We start from the raw sequence: 19,534 nt of genomic DNA on the forward strand, positions 1-19,534 counted from the left end.
CAAAACCATAAATTCTCTGGAAGGATAGTGTACACTTTGTCTTTTATGCAGTGGAACTGGAATGTAACATTGATTTTACTTGTCGCTTTAACTGCCCTTGGCCAACATAATTGATTGGGTCGTCGATTACTAATTTTGTCTGGGTAATCTCATCAGGAATCAATTAGAGCATGCAAAGTAATCAGCAGAAATAAAGACTGCTGAGGGCACCAGGTCCAGCACAGGAGATGGCAACGTGACAGGGAAGCCACCCAGGCAGAATCCTGGCCGGCATAGAGGAGAGAGAACAGAGACCAGTAAACTACAAGCATCAGCAACAAGCATTGGAAAAGCCAAAAGGTCTCACCCACGCAAGAGTTATTGGCTTAGTCAATGTATTTTAGCCTCATTGTAGAGCAGCAGAGCTGAAGGTCTGCATGGCTGAAAATTATCCAAAAAACACACTATAACACAGCCAGTGCTGGTTGCGTCATAGCACTTTGTTTTCTTATGGCGGGTGGGCAACAGGGGATAGGGAATGGGAAACACTGTCTTCAAGAGGAAGGGCGTCAGGGACAGTGCAACAGGGTGAAAAAACACAGTGACGTGGCAAGTGCTGGCTTTATCCTAGCAGCTTCTGAGGGGGGTGGGTAACACAAGCAATGAGAGGGTACATGGTGGGACTGGAAGAAGCAACAAGGACAAGAGGGGTGTAACAGGGGGAAGAAGCAACATGGAAAACTGGGATGTGGTGAGAAAAATTTGAACATGGACAATTTCGGGTGGAAGCAGAAAGAAACAATACTGATAGGGGTTGTGGATGGGCGATGCAGCACAGACAAAGAGACTTAGGAGGGAAAAAGCAATGTGCACAAGGACAACATGAAGAAACATTTTTTTAAAGTACCTCAATCACAATGTGTTCAGTGGAGGTACATCAATCAAGATGAAGCAATCAGCGCTTGGTCCATGCTCCAGCCAAAACAGGAGAAGTGAACTTGGCACATGCAGGCCAATTAGAAGGCATCAAATAAGAGTGACAATGAAGCCAACGAATGGTAAGCAATGGGTGGGGTATAGTCACTTGTTTGTATACAATATCTATCACAAGTGAGAATGTATTTGGCAAATGCACTGCCACAGGTGAGACAGATAAAGTCCCTTTCTCAGAAAGGAGTTTCCTGCACAGAGTTCTACTGGAGAAAACAATGTGGTGTATGGAGCAGTGATATTAGACTTTTTTGCCTAGCTCCACTAAATGTTTGCTCAGTATTTGTTAGAAACTGGGTTTCTGATTGGCAGAGGTGTGCACCATGTCCAAGCAAGAAATACAATCTTAGTCAGGGGAAGGCAGATATACACCATAAAATAACCTTTGCTGACCATCTGGTAGCTTGGCACAGAGCAGGCAGGCTTAATTTAGGGGGCAATGTGTAAAGTATTTGTGCAACACTTAAAACAGTAAAACTGTGAAAACACCACACCACAATAAAAGACACCTGGTTAGAAAAATAGAGTCTAATTTTATGAGTAAAACAAGACCCAAATGGCAAAAATCCAATAAGTAGAAGTCGAGGCATGAAGTTTAAGATAAAAATTTGTTATAGTTCTTAGAAGGATAAAGCCCCAACCAGGGCTACCTGGTGGTGTTAGACCCGGTGAAATCCAAACGTTCAGGCTGACTGCAATGGAGTGTGGGTTGGATACAGTCCCAGACAAGTCCCACTGAAGAGTAAACTTCTCAAAGTTGAGCCAAGAGTTCCGCCCATGGGGAAGAAGTTTGGGGGGTGCAAGGGGAGCATTGTTGACAGTATTCTGCTGGTGCGAGGTGGCAGCCGGAAGCCGTGGGCGGGAGGACTGGAGCCTCGAGGTTGTAACCAGCGATGTTTGCTGTGTGAAGAGATGATTCCGGTGCCAGCTGGCCTGTTCGGGAAGAACTCAAAAGCTTGCTTTCAGGAGCCACAAAACCACTTTCAAGGTCCCAGGATTGGAGGGGAGTCTCCTGGGGGTCAGGAGCTGGTTGAAGACGGGCCCAGGAGGTATAGCAGTGGTGTTGGAAGTCTTTTGTGTCCCTGAGTCTTCAAAAGAACAGGAGGGACGCCAGCAAGCCTTTGGAGTCACTCTGGTTCTTGGTTGGAAAGATTCAGGTTCAATCCTTCTCACCACCATTCAAGGAGGGTAGCCGGTAGGAGATCAGCACAGCAAGCAGGAGTCCAGCACAGTCCAGGAGAGTGACAATCCTTTTATCAGCACAGCAGTCCTTCCTCCTGGCAGAGTATCCATAGGTCAAGAAGTATACTTATGTGGTAGGGTCAGAAGTCCAGTTTTTATACCCAGTGGTGCCTTTGAAGTGGGGGTTACTTCAAAGAGAGACTTTTGAAGTGCACAAAGTCCCTGCCCCTCATGCCCTGGCTCCAGACACCCTACAGGGGGCTATGCAGTCCTTTGTTGGTGCTCAGGATCGATGTGTGAGCTAAATTGTGATTCCAGAGACACCAAACTCAGGGGTACCATCTCCTCTCGATTGGAAATTACACTTAGAAAATGTAATAAGGCATCCCCAATGTTAACCTATGGGAGAAATAGGTCTTGCAGTAGTGAAAAACGAATTTAAGAGTTTTTCAGTAACTTGACATGTACAATTTAATAGGTACATGCCCAACTTTTAAAATACATCACACCCTGCCCTGGGAGCTATCCTTGGCCTTCCTTAGGGGTGACATATGTATTCAAAAAGGAGGTTTGGGCATGGCAAGAGGGTTAACTTTCCAGGTCGACATTGCAGTTTAAAACTGCACACACAGACTCTGCAATGGCAGAACTGAGTCATGTGTAAAGGGCTACTTAAGTGGGTGTCACAATCAGTGCTGCAGGCCCACTGATAGCAATTCATTTACCAGCCCTGGGCACATGTAGTGCACTTTACAGGGGACTTATAGGTAAATTAAAAATGCCAATTCTCTATAAGCCAATCGTGATATGTCATACGGAAAGAGCACATGCACTTTTGTGCTAGTCAGAGGGGGTACAGTGCCCAAAGTTCTAAAGCTAGCAAAAAAGAAGTCAGCAAACAGGAGGCCAGAAGGTTAAAAAGTCAGGGCAAACCACTCCAAGGACGCCAGGTCTAACTGTTTTTATTTTACTTTTTGGTTTTGGTTTTTTTCCCAACTGATGTTTATGTTGTGTCTGTGCACAGTTTTGGGTTATGTGTATCACAAAGTATGGAATTTATTGTCCAAATTACATTCGTAGGTGAGAGTTGCAGCTGTTTTAAAGAACAATCTCTGTAAGTTGAGCAGTGGTTTGGGACTCATCCATGGAATATGTAACCTATTTCCCAAAATTTATTTGTCGGATCATTTACAGCAAGGTTGATTTCATATATCAAAGTTGAACGTGCAGATGTCTAACTCAGCCAACAACACAGTTCCACTGCCTCATTTAGACGTGGGGGTCTGGTGAATTTCAATGGCCGAGCCTCAGATGGCTCTCCCATTGGAAACTCATTGGCAGTGGCTCCTGCAAAACAGGGATGTTTTATCACTTTGCAACCACTCTGCTTTATGGTTGAGAACAGGAAAATAAATATTTAAGAGGCCCATCGTAAAAAAGTGGGCCTTTCAAGAGCTGCTTTCCCCTACCATACATCATTGCGACCTAAGGTTAGCACAGTGCCTTGTGATATGGACACACATGTCTAGTGGAGCCCCGTGAAAGAAGGAACACAGTGTCCCTAAAACACCGACCTCTTATAAACAATTTAGGCAATTTCCCTTCTGTGTACCGCTTGTCCTAAGATGATATTTCTGCTGGATTTATCCTGTATGAAAACCTAAGCCCTACTTTTCTCACTCTTCAAGCTGTCAGTCCTAGGAGTGGGAGAGCCTGAGGTCTAAGCTTCATCATATCACTCCCCAGCTGCACCTACAATATCACACAGAGAAATATAGGTGAGTTAAAGAAAAGTACAGGGCGTTCTCAAGAATTTCAAATAGCCAAGAGCAAAGCTCTTGATTTTTTAAATGATTTTTTAGAGTTTTCCAAGGCACATGGACATATTGATATAGCAAAAATTGCTATATTTGAAAAGTACAGAGATGTGCATAGACACAGAACATTAAAAGATAGTGTTTACATAGCAGACTGCACACAGCGATGAAACATCTGTTACAAAAAGAGAAAGAAAAGAAGATGCCAACTGCTGTGTGCAACCTCCACAGCATAAATTGTTGAAAGAGGGGTAGGTATGGAGACAGACTAAGGGGCATATTTACAAGGAAGTGGTGCGGCGCTGCACCAAAATTGGCGGTGCCACACTGCGTCATTTCAGAAACACAGGGATGCGCCATATTTACATAAATACGGCACACCTGTGTTTCCCCTAGCGCTGGTGCCAACTTTAGCAGCTAGGCGCCAATGTAGGCATCCTTTCACCATAATGCAAGGGTGCCTGTGTTACAGGGATGATTTTTTTATGTGCAGGAAGCTGCCCCTTCCTGCACATATATAAACAATAATTGTGATTTGTTACTTTTATGCAGAATGCAGCACAAATAGAAGTAGCAAGACTTCATTATTTAAGGATTGTTTATGTGACACCTTCCTGCACATAGACAATCAGTAATGGCCTTTTAAGAAAGCAAAAACGAGGATAAATTAAAGCATTTCTCCTCGCTGCGCCATGCCAAAACCACCCCTGGGGTAGCGTTAGTTTTTGGGACTGCCTCAGATTTATGTTTCCTTGTAAATCTGGGGCAGTGTCAAAAAGCAATGGGTGTTGCATGGGTATGCCCACAGGAACACCCATTTCACACCCTTCAGCTGCAGGAAACTGCGTCAGGGAGGCCCATACTTACAAGGCGGCGCTAAGCCACAAAAAGTGGCTTAACTCCGCCTTGTAAATATGGCGCATGGCACAGCGCCACCGGAGCGTCACAAAAAGTGATGCTCTGATGGTGCTTGGGGCTTGTAAATATGCCCCTTAATGTATTTGTATCTGCATAGAACAGGCAAGGGTAAAGGTGATGCGAATGTTGCAGAAGAATTTGCAGGAACGGGGAGGGAGGGTGGGCTTGTTGCAGACCTATGGGATTTAGGGTACTTAAGGAGCAAGAGGGAGAGTGTACAGGGGGTGCAAACATGATTAATTCTAAGGTATAAGGGGACAGGCAATGTAAGTTCTGAAGGGTGGCGTGTCAGTATGGTTTGGTCACTGAGAGGGGCTGTCCTGAGACATTAGGCCAAGGAATTGTGTTAATAGTGTGTCCCACTCCAGGGGGAATGTGGTGTGCTTCTTCATAGTGGAGGGCAGTTCCCTCAGCAGTCCCCCATTTATGTACTGTGCCCAGCCAAGCTAACAATGGTGGAGCAGATGGGGCCCTCAATTGCACTGTAAGCGTCCTCTTAGTCAGCAGTAGAGGCAGGCCAGCGAAGCTTGTGCTGACAGTATGACTCTTTCTGTGCTTGAAGACACTCAGAGCACAGGCCTCCCATGAATATATCTCAGTGAGTTCAGTGACCTCTCAGAGAATATTGTAAATGTCCTGCCAGTAGGTGATCAGGGCAGGACAACAGCATATGGTGGAGGTACTCCTCCCCTGAGTTGCATCGGGGGCAACATAGTTCGACTGTTGGGAAATAGCATTTGAGTTAGGCTGGGGTTAAGTAAGGGCAGTGGAGGATGTGGAACTGAATATTTTTGAAGCTGGCATTTCTTGAGACAGTGTGGGGGAATTCCAAAGCCTGATCCCACCACCACGCCCGCTGACATTGGCATTCAAGGCCACTAGTTGGTGGAGGGGCCCCTCCTTTAAACATGTGGAATGTCCATACCTCATGCATGATGTGGGAGCCAGCCTTGTCAGATTCAAGTCACGCCGCCTCCCACATCACTCTCAGTATGGAAGGCAGAGAGTGTTCTGGGTGGTGGGGTCGCAAGTCGAGTTTCAAGCCTCCAGTGTGCGGGCTGACCCCTGACGTGTGCTGCACTGTCTCCTGGTGCCGACAGCCAGTGCCGGGGATGCCGCTCCTAGAACAACATATGGTGACATGGAGGCCTTCAGGCGGGCCGCCACACTGCAAGGCCGCTGCAGGGCCTCCAGCCCAATATTGAGGAGTGCAGATGGGGTTGTGTTCCGATCCCAGCCCTGGGGGCCCCCTGCAAGAATGCCATGTCAGTCCAGGGAGACCTTGTGGGTTGGTGTGGCGATCAGGGGAGTGCCACACCCCGAGGCAGGATGTGCACTGACATTTTGCAGGTCCACTGGTCCAGCTGAAGTGCTGTGTGTTTGATATGTCGCACCCCAAGTATAAAATGTCTGTCTGGAGCACCGGGCCTCAGGTCCAGGGTGAAGAGTCCACACTTCTGCAGGTGGTTGCGAGCATGGCCGTGAGGTGATGCATGAACTGCCTATGAGCCCTTTGCCTGGCTGCTGAAGCGGCACACCTCCAAGTCAGCTTCCAAGGATTTATGAGACTGGAAGGCTGTTGAGCAGTGAAATAACAGGCGTCGCTACACCATAGTTCTCTAGTGACGTATTGGTGGCACAGATTCCGGGACCAGGGTGTCAATTTGGCTGAGATGCAGGATGGATGGTACGCAGCACCATTAAAGCATGTTCACCATCTATGGCCTCTTGGCCATGCCCCCTAGATTTCTCTATGATGATACTTAGCCCCAGATTACGACAAAGTGGCGCAGCTCTGGCCTGCGCCAAAAATAGCAGTGCCTTGCTGCGCCACTTGCGTCCGATCTACAGGAATGTGGCGTACCGCTGTGTTTCCCCCTGCACCATTGCTGAATTAAGATGTCTGCCCCAATGCAGGTATCCTTGTACCATAGTGCAAGGGTGTCTGCGTTGAGGGAATAGATTGTTTATGTGCAGGAAGATGTCACTTCCTGCACATAAACAATCTACAGTGGTGATTTGACACTTCTATGTGTGCTGCGAAGAACCAAAGCGTCATTTCGAAATGATTGTTTATGGGCAGGAAGGAACATCAGAATGCAGCACACACATAGAAAGAGCAAAAACGTATTCCTCCTCTTTAAGCAATGCTAGCGCCGTCCCTGGGGTGGCTTTAGTGGATTACTGCCGCCTTGTAAATATGGTGCAGTGAAAAGCACCACTGCTTTGTGATGCTCCAGTGGCACTAGGGCCTTGTACATCTGGGCCTTAGATTGCTAATTTTTTCTTTGTTCACATTGTCCTAAACAACTTTGGGTCCCATGCTCACTGAAAAGAAATAAATTGGTACAATGGCTGTGAATAAACAGTGACCATTGTTACATCACAGCAGTGGAAAACACGCTTTGTTTTTCACTGCTGCAACTCAAGTGCAGTGTATAGCAGCATTTTGAAACGTCTGTTAGAAATAGAGAATGGACATAGGACCCATGTGTAGCACATTTTTTGATGGGTTGTATTGTCCTTTCCTTCTCTCCTGATTGATGCAAACGATTCCTCCCTAGTCTGAAATGAGGGTTCCTTGGGCATGCAGCTGTTTGGAGTGCTTGTCCAGTGTATGCATTTGTGACTGCTCTCACAGTGTGGAAGGCAGAGGCTTAGAGCTTGTGAGGACAAAGGTGTATGGACTTCAAGGTATGGAGGCCAAGTGAACCTGCAAGGGCCCAAGAAAGGGTCAGAAATGCGCAACTGCTCTTTGCCAAGTGCACACGGAGCTTGAAAGTACACCTGAGCAGACAGCTATGGAAGGAGCTGTGACATCCAGCTTCATTGGAGTGGATGAAAGTGACCTGCATCTGTTAGGAAGAATGGTACTTCCACCCAAGAACCTGAACTTAGTGAATTCTACAGGACTATGGGCCGGATGTGCAAAGCATTTTTTAGGCCCATTGGGAAGTTTGCGACCAGAAAAATGCTTTTTTCTATGTACCAAGCAAAACGTGACTCAGTAACTTGTTTACCAAATTGCATTTTGCGGTTCAATATTAGGAAGCGGCTTGTTTATGGCATCCCTTTCTAATACTGAATGGTACTGGCATGTAGGAATGTTTGCAACCGTGAATGGGGTTGCAAAACATTCGCAATTTCCATCAACTTCAAGTTGGTGGTAACACATCCGGCCCCTACTATGACACGGAGAGCGTATGCAGTGCTGTCCCCCCAGGCCACATCATTCTTTTAACTGTGAAGCCCTCCCTGGCCACCTTTCATCACCACTCCCTTGCTCACATTTAACCAGTGCTTAATTTGTAAATACAAACGTGCCGGTGCCCAAAGCCTTTCCCTTAAACAAGTGGCTGCTGCAATTAAATGTGCAAACACACATCTCGGGCCTCTTCAATCCATTTAAAGCCACTCCCTGCCCCTTCAGCTCACTCTTGCAGCTTTCTGCTTTCTGCCATTGTGACGCTTTTTTGTTTTTCTCTTCCTTCGTCTTTCCCATATGTGTCTTTTGCGCACAGTAAATGCTTGAGGCAGAAAAATAAGTGCTGGACCCCAAAATACGTGCTGGTGCTCCGCATCGGAAATAACAAGCACAAATTAAGCACTGCATTTAACACCATCGCTGAGCATGTGTTAATTATGAGCACTAATTCCCCCTTTATTAGGAACTCCGTGTGGAACTTCACCTGGCAAATCGAGGTATATACAGTTCCATGGGAATTCATTCCGAACATGCTTGTTTGGTACCAACCGGAATTTCTAGCCCCATTGTATCTCTGCACCTAGCTACACTTAGCTTGTAATAAAGGTCACTGTGGAGAGAGACAGTATGAAACAGAATACGAACAGAAATGTATGTTTCTAAGGTTATGTACGTCAGTCACGGCGTAGCTAGAATGCTATGGGCCCCAGTGCAAGCAATGCAAATGGCCCACTGCCTCATGGTTGGATAGTAAAATAGAACATTAACTGGGGTTAATGGGCCCTCTGGCCTCTGGGGCCAGTGCACCTTCTGCATCACTGGTAGCTACGTCCCTGGTGTACCTCTGAGTCTCTGCATACAGTCAGGTTGGAGGCTCCTGGTTTTTAAAGCCAATAATAGCCTGATATGAGGAGTTCCCAACTTCAACTTGCCTCTGCTTCACTACAAATAAATGGGGAATATATTAAATTCCTCGAATTTTCCTTTCAAAAGCTTCCACTTCCTAATTTGAAAATGTTGGTATGTATGGCCTGTGTTTCACCAGAGCTGCCCCATTTTAGTGTATTCATTGAATTCATTCTGGGGTTCTGCGATGCTCGCCTCGTGCACGGGAGGAGTTCTCCCCCCGGTTTCATATGCAACTATAATGCAGATTTTTGTCTCAGGCTCCTCCCGCCATGATGCCTCCAATTCACAAATGTTGACGGATATAAGAGTAGAACGCGGTCTCCGGGAGCGGAGAGATACGTTACTCACGACTGTGCCGAGCACACAAAGCGGGGCGGGGGCCTTTGTTAGAATATAATGCCTCTGCGCGGTTTACTCGCACTGTCGGCGCAGCAAACTCGAAAGAAAGGCCTCACGCCTCCAGGGTCTGCCAGAAAATGAGGGAATTGGCTCTGCGCGAGGCCCTCTGCCATTGATTTGTGTGTCAGCAATTCAAACGGGGATGCTATTTATGCCACCGCTGGGCTGATAATACAAATTTAAATTATGGGGAAAGAAAGAAAATATGAGAGAGAGAGAGGAAAACACGTTCTCTAGAGGTGGTGGTACAGGCAGGCATAGCAGGGAAAATAGGTGATGGAAAATGACACAGAGAGATTGCATTTCTCTTCACATTTGGAGTTGTGTGGGGGGGTACAGGGAAAGCGCCGCAGACCCATGGCATAGCTGTCACTGGTGCCGCAGGTGCAGTGGCACCGGGGCCAAGGGCTTTGAGAGGCCTATGCCCTCTTCAATCTAGGTATGGCTTTTACTACCCGACCAGGAGAAAGGGGCACATTTTCCTTGCTTGCAAAGGGGCCTACGCCACTTGTAACACATCCCAGCACAGACCAGACCAGCTTCCACACATTTTAACAGGGTTGGTGTAACTGTGCACAGCTCTCTAAGCATGAAAGTCTGGCTCACCAAATTATTAGCGAGCCCAGTCTCAAGTCGCATGATCAGACTGTTATAAGCATGTTACATGTAAAATGTAGTAGATCTGAAAACATCTTCCATTAGCCATTTTCTACATAGCGACCTTGTTCTATTAGTGTTACTATTGTAGTAGTAGTAGTAGTAGTTGTTTTAAAAACACGCACCCAACCTGTTTTAGTGTTTAAGTAATGGTACACTCCCTAGCCACCTTAGAATCCCGTGTCAGTGGATCGGCCGCAAGCTCACCTTAGAATGTTGATGTGGAAAGGCGAGTGCGGATGGCTGGGAGGAGTTCTTTACAATAAAAGAAGACTTACCCTATTTAAGGTTGTTAGTGTCGTTTACTACAACACTTAAATTGGCGACGAGGGTGTGATACTGCGCAGGGGGCAGTTGAACTCCTCACCCCTGTTCCTTCGTGCCATCGCCGGTGCTCTGTTCGCGTTAAAGGCGCTGGAACTCGAGGCAACTGGAGGGGCGGTGTTCCTTTTGAGACACGGGTGCGCCCACGCTCTGTTAGACGTGGTGGACCCCTCATCCGGCGCACCGTCATCTGTGTTTGTCGTCTGTAGGGTGTTTTGACCCTACACCTCTGAGGAAGGCTGCGTGTCTCTGGAGACACCGGAGCGCTTGCAGCCCGCTCAAAGAAGCACAGGTCTCACGCTGGTGCCTGTCGTCGGGCCCTTGAAGTCACATTTGTTGCGGATTGAACTCCGGGATGATGAAGTCAGTAGCGCTGGCTGTGGGGCGAAGTGGGACGATGCAACGTGCGGTGCCCACAGGTCATGGTGCATGCAGCGGCTCGGTGTCGGCGTCCAGCGGCGTCGGTGAGACCAGGGCTGCTTTGTGAAGCAGGGTAGTGCGACTTGCGATGTCACCAGGTCACAGTGAAGGCAGCAGCGTCATCATTGTTGAAGCGCTGTCATCAGTAGGCCCTAGACGGTTGTGCGGGACGGTGCTTTGTGACCCTCACGAGCAGTGTCCACAGGCAACAGTGCAGGCAGGGATGCCAGGTGACAGCACTGGAGTCGACTGGGCTGGTGTTGGTGGACCAGGGCTGCGGTGTGGGACGGTATGGTGCTTCATGTACCTCACAAGTGGTGTCCACAGGTCATGGTGCAAGCAGCGGCAAAGGTATCAGCAGGAGTGGCGTCATCGGGGATGCCCAGGCTGCGGTGTGAGCAATGCAATGCCGGAGTGCGGGGCCCACAGCTCGCAGTGCGAGCAGCGGCTTGGTGAAGCCATCCAATGACGGCGTCGGTGAGACCAGGGTCGCGGTGAAAAGCAGGGCAGTGCAGCTCCATGCGGCGTCAGCAGGTCACAGTACAGGCCAGCGGCATCATTGGTGGCGTCGCAGTGGTTTCTCCTCTTGAACAGCACAAAACACACAGTTCCCAGTACTGCAGGTTGAGCAAATTGAACTCTTTGGTGTCCCTGAGACTTCCAACAGGAGACAAGCTTTACTCCAAGCCCTTGGAGAACTTTCTCAAGCAGGACACACAGCAAAGTACACCCTTTGCACTCTTTTCAGGCAGAAGCAGCAACTGCAGGCCAGTCCACCAAAACAACACAGCAAATGGACAGTACTCCTCCTCCAACTCTTCTCTTGGGCAGAGGTTCCTCTTGATTGCAGAAAGATTCTAAAAGTCTGGGGTTTTGGGTCCCATACTTATACCCCTTTCTGTCTGTGAAGTTGGCAAACTTCAAAGCAAAGTCTCAAGTGTTTGTCAGATCCTTCCTTGTCCAGGCCAGGCCCCAGACAAACAACAGGGGGTTGAAGACTGCATTGTGTGAGGGCAGGCACAGTCCTTTCAGGTGTAAGTGACCACTCCTCCCTCCACTCTAGCTCAGATGGCTCATCAGGATATGCAGGCTACACCCCAGCTCCCTTTATGTCACTGTCTAGAAGAGAGGTGTAAACAGCCCAACTGTCAAACTGACCCAGATAGGGAATCCACAAACAGGCAGAGTCACAGAATAGTTTAAGCAAGAAAATGCCTTCTTTCTAAAAGTAGCATTTTCAAACTCACAATCCAAAAACCAACTAAAACATGTATTTTTAAGTTGTGAGTTCAGAGACCCTAAACTCCTTATTTATATCTGCTCTCAAAGGGAATCTACGCTTTAAAGTTATTTAAATGCTGCCACCATGGTAACCTATGAGAGAGATAGGCCTTGCAACAGTGAAATGCGAATTTGGCAGTATTTCACTGTTAGGACATGTAAAACACACCAGTACCTGTCCTACCTTTTAAATACACTGCATCCTGACCATGGGGCTACCTAGGGCCTACCTTAAGGGTGCCTTAAATGTATAAAAAGGGAAGGTTTAGGCCTGACAAAGCGGTACACTTGCCAAGTCGAATTGGCAGTTTAAAACTGCACACACAGACTCTGCAGTGGTAGGTCTGAGCCATGTTTACAGGGCTACTAATGTGGGTGGCACATCCAGTGCTGCAGGCCCACTAGTAGCATTTGATTTACAGTCCCTGGGCACCTCCAGTGCACTGTACTAGGGACATACCAGTAAATCAAATATGCCAATCATGAATAACCCAATCACCAATACAATTTACATAGGGAGCACTTGCACTTTAGCACTGATCAGCAGTGGTAAAGTGTGCAGAGACAATGAACCAGCAAAGCCAGTGTCCAATACACCATAAAAACAAGAGGTCAGAAGGCAAAAAGACAGGGGAGACACGCCAAAAAGCTGCCAGGTCTAACAGCCAAAAAACTCAGATTTTACTACAATTATATATAATATATACTTACTTATAGGGGCTTGCAGCCAGTCCTCTTCGTCCATTGGCATGTTAATTGTGTCATTCACATGTTTCTTCAACCCACTACAGCACACAGAATGGCATAGTGAGCCAGTCCACTTTAGCCATTGGTTAACTTCACAGCTAATGACAGCATTCTGCCTTTTCACAAGTAGCACATCCATACTCAATGTTGTTTCATTATTCCCATGTTACTACAACGGGAAACAAAACAATATTTTTGCTATTATCAACTTTTTTTTAGATTGATTTGGGTTCATCAGTTTCTCCAACTATAAAGTTGCACAAAAACAATGTTAAAGCAAAACAAGCATTGATAAAGCCAACAGGCTGGTGGCCAACACCTGACCTATTGGCTTTTAAAATACTTATTAGGTGAGCCCTCCTCTACATAATGTTCTTCTCTTCTTCCCTATGCCATTCTGCCTCCACATTTCCTGCCCCAATTGTGTCATCCCTTTATCTGTTTTCCTATTTCCATTTCACATTTAGGCGTATATTTACTAAGACTTTATGCTGTGTTTGCATCACAAAAGTGAAGCAAATTGATGCAAAATCTTTTTTTACCTATTTACTTTCCAGCGCAAAACTTGTTTGTGCTGGAAAGTACCCTAAAAGTAACATAAACAGCGTGAAGCACTGCTTTGCATTGCTTCGTGCCAAGGGGGCGTTACATGGGTGGTGCATGGGTGTTCCCATGCAACCACCCATGCTTGTTGATGCGGAACCCTATCTACTAACACTAGTAGACAGGGTTTTGCACCATAAATTTAAGCTGAAAAGCTGGTGTTAAAAGGAGAAATGTTTACATTTCTTTGTTCTTTTCTGATGTAGCATGCATGTTGCACTGTACATCACACATACAATGTAAGGAAAGTTTTAAAGAGTGTCCAGGCATATAATTTTGTACAGGAAGGACAACTTCATGTACGAAACCTATACTAGACTCACGCACACACCCAAGCACTAAGGCACAAAGGTGTGTGCATTTGGTTCAGCAGCTAACTGGCGCTAGGGAGAGGAGAGAGCTGTATTTCTGTAAATCACCCCTTCTTGGAATTGCCCCTCTCAATTCCTCCTACCTCCTCCTTATTCTTTTTCCTCCCGCCATCCTTCTTATTCTTTTTATACTATTCTCAACATTGCCTCCTTCTTGCTCTTCTTTCTCTCTCTGTAAAATCTTTTCAACTTCTCTCCTTTGCACTCTCTTTCTTACTTCTGTTGCTTCACTCTCTCTATCGTCTCTTCTTGTCTCTCTTCTTGTTTTCCTTTTTCCTGACCTCCTTTTGTCAATTCACTTTACTTCATTACTTTTCGCTTTTTTCATTGCTTTGCTGCTCTTTTATTCCTTTACCATCTTTATTTTCCTTATATGCTTTCCTCTCTACATTCTCTATCTTCCTTGCTTTGCCCCTACCCTATTTTATCTCTTTCTCTCACTGTCTCTCGAATTACCTTTTTTCTCTTTCACACGCAATCTTTTTTTCTCTATATCTCTTGTTTTTTCTAAGTTCCCATGTATCTATCTCTTCCTCTCTCCAATTTTCTTTTCCCTTTCTTTCTTCTATGATTTTTGCCACTCCTGGGTGGAATGCCAATTTGGACTGAAAGCAATTGCCTTTGTGATTCTTTAAAAAAACTCTCTCTCTCTCTCTCTTTCTCCAAAGCCAATAGGTCTGACCTTGGCAAGAACGCAATACTTTTATCATTTATTTTTTGCAAGATTACAATATGCAAAAAAGACAAAATAAAAAGGAGTCCACCAGCAGCCCAGACACACCAGCCCTAGCACTGAAGTGCACTGCTTTTTGAGGCAGCCTGCACATGTTATCAGACAAAATGACATAATTCACTAGTTAAGACAGCCCATGCTTTGGTGGGTCGAAGCAAAGTGTGAATGACACTTAAATAGACCACTGGAAGAAGAGGGCTGCATATATGATTGTCATTTTATTATTATTATTTTGGAAAACATGAAGCTGGAGAGACAGCTAAAGTTTTCTAAAAGTCAGACCTAACAAAAATGGAGCAAGAGTATTGGGCCAGGCCAGTATGAATTGATGGCAGGAAGTAGGGACACAATATTACAAAAGGCCAAAACTCACAAACTGTTTTTTTTTATGGGAGCTGGGGGCATGTAGGATTGGAAAGGGGCCAGTGAGCACTGGGGCAAAGGGATTAGCTGCAGCTGAAGGTTCTGGAAGCATGGGTGCTGGACACAAATGAACACCAACCTCCATCTAAAGACACAAAGCCCGGTCCAAGCACACCATCAAGGCTCCGAGATTTGAGGGGCAAGGCACACAAAGCAGTCAAAGACCACATCTCTGACCACAGCATGCACAACCTGGTTGATGGCGTACACTGCAGGGCCCGGTGACAGTGGAGACACCCGCTGAACTCTGGCACATGAGGGCTATCTGCTTAACACTGGCATGCGTAATGGACTCTGGATATGACGCCTGCTCACAATGTGGCTAAAAGTAAAGCCCTAAACCGAGATGAAAAATGAAGTCTACTTTTGGCGAGTTCAAGGAGCACGGATCTGTGGGGCACATTACAGCCAAAGGCAACATCATGAAATCAGAACTCAACAGCAATGGCCCAATGCCAGGCCCTGTGGGCTCTGGGGATAGAAAAAATGTGCAACAGGCATGTCTTTTGCACCGTGGAGACTTTGCGTTAAAGAATATAATAATAAAAACAAGGAAATTCACTGAAAATGCTTTATTAAGGGGAAAGTGTGAATGTTTACTCAGATCATAAAATATGTATGTTATGAAAAAAACACCCGAAAATCATTATTTGGGGTATGTAATGGCAGTGATTCAGAGTAAAAAAAATGATAGTTGCTAGTTTTGGTGAGCTGACTAGCCATAACTATGCCTGGTGCAATCCATATAATCTCCCATATGATGCTGTCGAAAACGGCCAAAACTTCACTGATGAAACCATTGTTACCATTATATATCACTTTATGGTTATCGATCAAATCCCTGAAGTCACATATGATTGTCCCTTTCCAAATGTGTTTGCTAATAGTTGAATACATCATCGTTTTCAGATGTATGCCTTGCTGGCACATCCAAATGTTGAGTGATACGAGAGCCTTTCAATGAAGATAATATCTGTTAGGGTATGTAGTCAATGCAGATATCTGATGCTATTGTAATGAACTGCAGCAGCCTTTATTTTGTATATACATCGATGACACGAGGAATGACCTCTGCGAAGACATTACTGATGCCTTTACTAATTGCACCGCCACTGACGTCGCCAACAACATCACTGAACCGTAAATGATTGCTCTTTTCTACATCTGTTTGCTGACACCTGAAATGTAGGAATTTTCCGCAGCCAAAAGCTGTCTCTTACAGGCTCCTGGAGCAGGGAGACTGTGTCCAAGCTGTGCCCGTCTTCTCTTTCTAATTTTACCGAGATGTGTAACTGCTGACAGAAGTGCTCCGTCACTGTAAACGCATTTTAATTAGTGGTGTCATCGATGATAAATGATGTCACCAGCAATGTTACTGAAGATGTAATTTCTGACGTTATCGGTGGCATCGTGTGTGTATCAAGGGCAGCGTTTGGCGAGTTATGGTTCAGTAGCTGGCCACAAGTGACAGCTTTCAGTCAAGTGGATTTTCATCGCAGTCATAATATCTAATAAAGTCAGGATTTAACAGAAATAATGCCTGGTATGACCTCTATAATAAATCTCACCTTACATAGGAAAACCTATTTTTTTCGCTATTAACTTTCATTCTGTTTGACAAATTTGCACAGATCTTTATAATTAATATTGCAGCTCACACGCTTGTTCGATCCTATTTAGGTGTAACCCAAAACATGATTTCTCCAACTTAACTCCAATGCGGATTTTGTGCCACGTGGTGCCAAAAAAACACTACTGGACTGAATGAGTTAATCCACTAAGTGGCCCTGATTTATACTTTTTGGTGCAAAACTGCACTAATGCAGTTTTGCACCAAACATTTTAGCACCGGCTTGCACTATTTCTGAGCACCAACTGGGCACCATATTTATGGAATGGTGCAAGCCAGTGCAAAGGGTAGGCTAGCGTAAAAAAAAAAAATATGACGTTAGCCGGGTGGGGCTGGTGGTATGGAAGAAGGGGGTTTTGCACCAAAAAATGACGTTAGGCAGCTTAGAGTAAAAACAAATTACTCTAACCAGCCTAGCGTCATTTTCTGACCCAAAACCTTCCATACCACATGACTACTGCCTTAGAAAAGACAGAAGTCATGCCAACCACCCCAGTGGCCAGCACAGGGGACCAGGGTCCCCTGGGCATAGCCATTGCACCCAATGCCATGTAGGGGATCCATTTCAGGGCCCCCAATGACACTTAAAAAAAAAATACTTACCTGTACTTACCTATACTTACCGGGGATGGGGGTCCCCCATCCTCTGCTGTCCCTCTAGTGTGGGTGGGGTTGTCCCTGGGGCCTGGGGAGGGCACCTGTGGGCTTATTCCAGGGTGTTCCACATGGAAACAGGCCCACAGGTCCCCTAACGCCTGCCCTGACTCAGGTGTTAAATAATGGTGCAAAGCAAGCTAAAATCACGCACGGGGGATAAATGTGGCTCTAAGGCCATAGAGTCATTTTTTGCACAGGAACGCCTACTTTGCATCTCATTGACGCAAAGTAGGTTTCCACATCCAAAAATGCCTTAACTCCATGAATTTGGCGCTAGACGGGTCCAGCGCCAAAGTATAAATATGGAGTTAGATTTGCACCAAATTTGCGTCAAAAAATGACACAAATTTGGCGCAAAACAAGTATAAATATACCCCTAAGTATTTCTTCTCTACTTTAAAATAAAAACGGTATAGATATCTTGGCAGAAAAATATTCAAAGTCTGTGAAAATAAGTAGATAAAAAAAAAGATGGATGGAAATGCTGTTTGATTTGGTATTTGGAGCTGACAGTTTTGTGAAGAAAGTAATTGGGACCATATAGTCCTATGTTTGGCACAATCCGATCAAGGGGGTTAAGCACACCAAGGGGGTGGAGATTCCTCCCTCCCCTAAAAATATTAATTGCAGGTGCAGGATCCATGAACTTCAAAAAAAAGCCTATGAACCAATATAATTATATGGATAATGTTAAACTATGCACCCAAAGACCTGTGGACTTACAAGAGGGACTAAATACAAAAAAAAAAAGAAAACAAAGCACAAAATGAGGCATGGCTGGAGACTGCATCCTGAGGGCACACAGGAATAAGGTACATGCCTATTATTTGTTTGACACAGCTGAAAGACATATCTAGCAGGTCCTGGTGGTATGGCATGGGTGAAGGCCAAACCTTTCCTCAAGTACCCTCTGGGCACAGATGAAGGCCATGTCAACTGGATACTAGGGAAGGGTACTTAGTGTGGGATGTGCCTTGAATCCACGCTATACCAAGTAGGGCTGAGCCCTATGAACATTTGGGATTAGGATCAGGAGGACGGGCTATGGCGTGGCCAAAGTCCACACACTGAGGTTTATATTGCAGGAACATCCTCAAAGGCCCTGCCATTACTATGGGTGGCATGGTTTGATCGGAGGCAGACCTGAAGACAGCACCATGTATCCAACACACGTCAAGGCCAGATTCAGTAACCAGTGCATAATACATGCTGGACACAGCCAAAGGTCATTTCAGGCAGACATTAGGGTGGAGGCAATAGGCACAGGGCATTATTAGCCACTGAAGATAGTTGACGATTATGCCAAGTAAGGTATCAGTCCAAGGGGACTGAGCTCAGTCCATAGTCGATGGCCACTTCCTGAATCCAGTACTGTTTGACATGGTAAAATGTAGTTAACCAATGGGTGCTCAAAGGCGGCTTCTTTGCACGTGGTCAGGAGGAAGATAACGTCCTGTGGCAAGTACTCACTCAAAGACCTGAGACCTGCACGCACTATTTGCTGTGCATGCCCGGATGTTGTGTCCAGTGCATGGTAGGGCAGATGGAACTAAAACCCATTCTTTGCAGCCAGGGGCCAATGGGCATTGTCGAAGGCCTTCCCCAGTGCAAACTGAGGTGCTGTGAGTACAGCACATGGTTTAAGGCTACGTCCTGTTACCAGTACCTTGTGGGCATGGGCAGGTGCTGGCGAGTGGGGGAGCGCTGAGCTTTTGGAAAGTATATTGTCACAAAACAAAATCAAATATTTGAGAAATCATATGTTAACCCATACACTCTCGAAATGTCATTGCGTTTCATGATGCATATTTAATTCATAAAGGGGGAGAGTTTAAATAATGTTTGGATAAATATTAAGATCAGTGTTTTTTCAATATTATACAAAATAACAAACTCCAGAAGAAACTTCACTAAAGGCTTTGATTCAAAACCTAAAACATTGAGAGTGGCCAGTTATGATGAGCTATGCAATCATAATACCCCATGTACTTTTTCTGAGCTCACACCTGAGCTTTCATTTAAAATCACAGATGGGTTAATTACTGGTAATACTGGGGCATCGGACATGGTGTGGCATGTTTCATCTTCGTCGGCAGAGTTACATAGACCTAAATCTCTGCAGGCCAAAACAGATGTTTTACAGATATAATATAAATGAAAAGGTTGCAGTAAAAGTGACCATGAACTGGCATTACGTGACGTAAATATCACGATAGTACCAGATATGCATTCTTGTTTAACAAGAGAGCCTTATATATGCTCAAGTCACTTTTTTTTAAAGTGGAATAA

The 19,534-nt window shown here is 45.7% G+C and overlaps 1 protein-coding gene across 1 annotated transcript in view; it reads left to right on the forward strand.

The window, feature by feature from the left end:
- TNR (tenascin R) overlaps window positions 1-19,534 on the forward strand; it is an 847,456-nt gene that overhangs the window by 102,257 nt on the left and 725,665 nt on the right. The gene's annotated exons all lie outside the window — the stretch shown is intronic.

This window comes from Pleurodeles waltl, chromosome 4_2 (genome assembly GCF_031143425.1).
Source record: "Pleurodeles waltl isolate 20211129_DDA chromosome 4_2, aPleWal1.hap1.20221129, whole genome shotgun sequence".
NCBI classification, from domain to species: Eukaryota; Metazoa; Chordata; class Amphibia; order Caudata; family Salamandridae; genus Pleurodeles; species Pleurodeles waltl.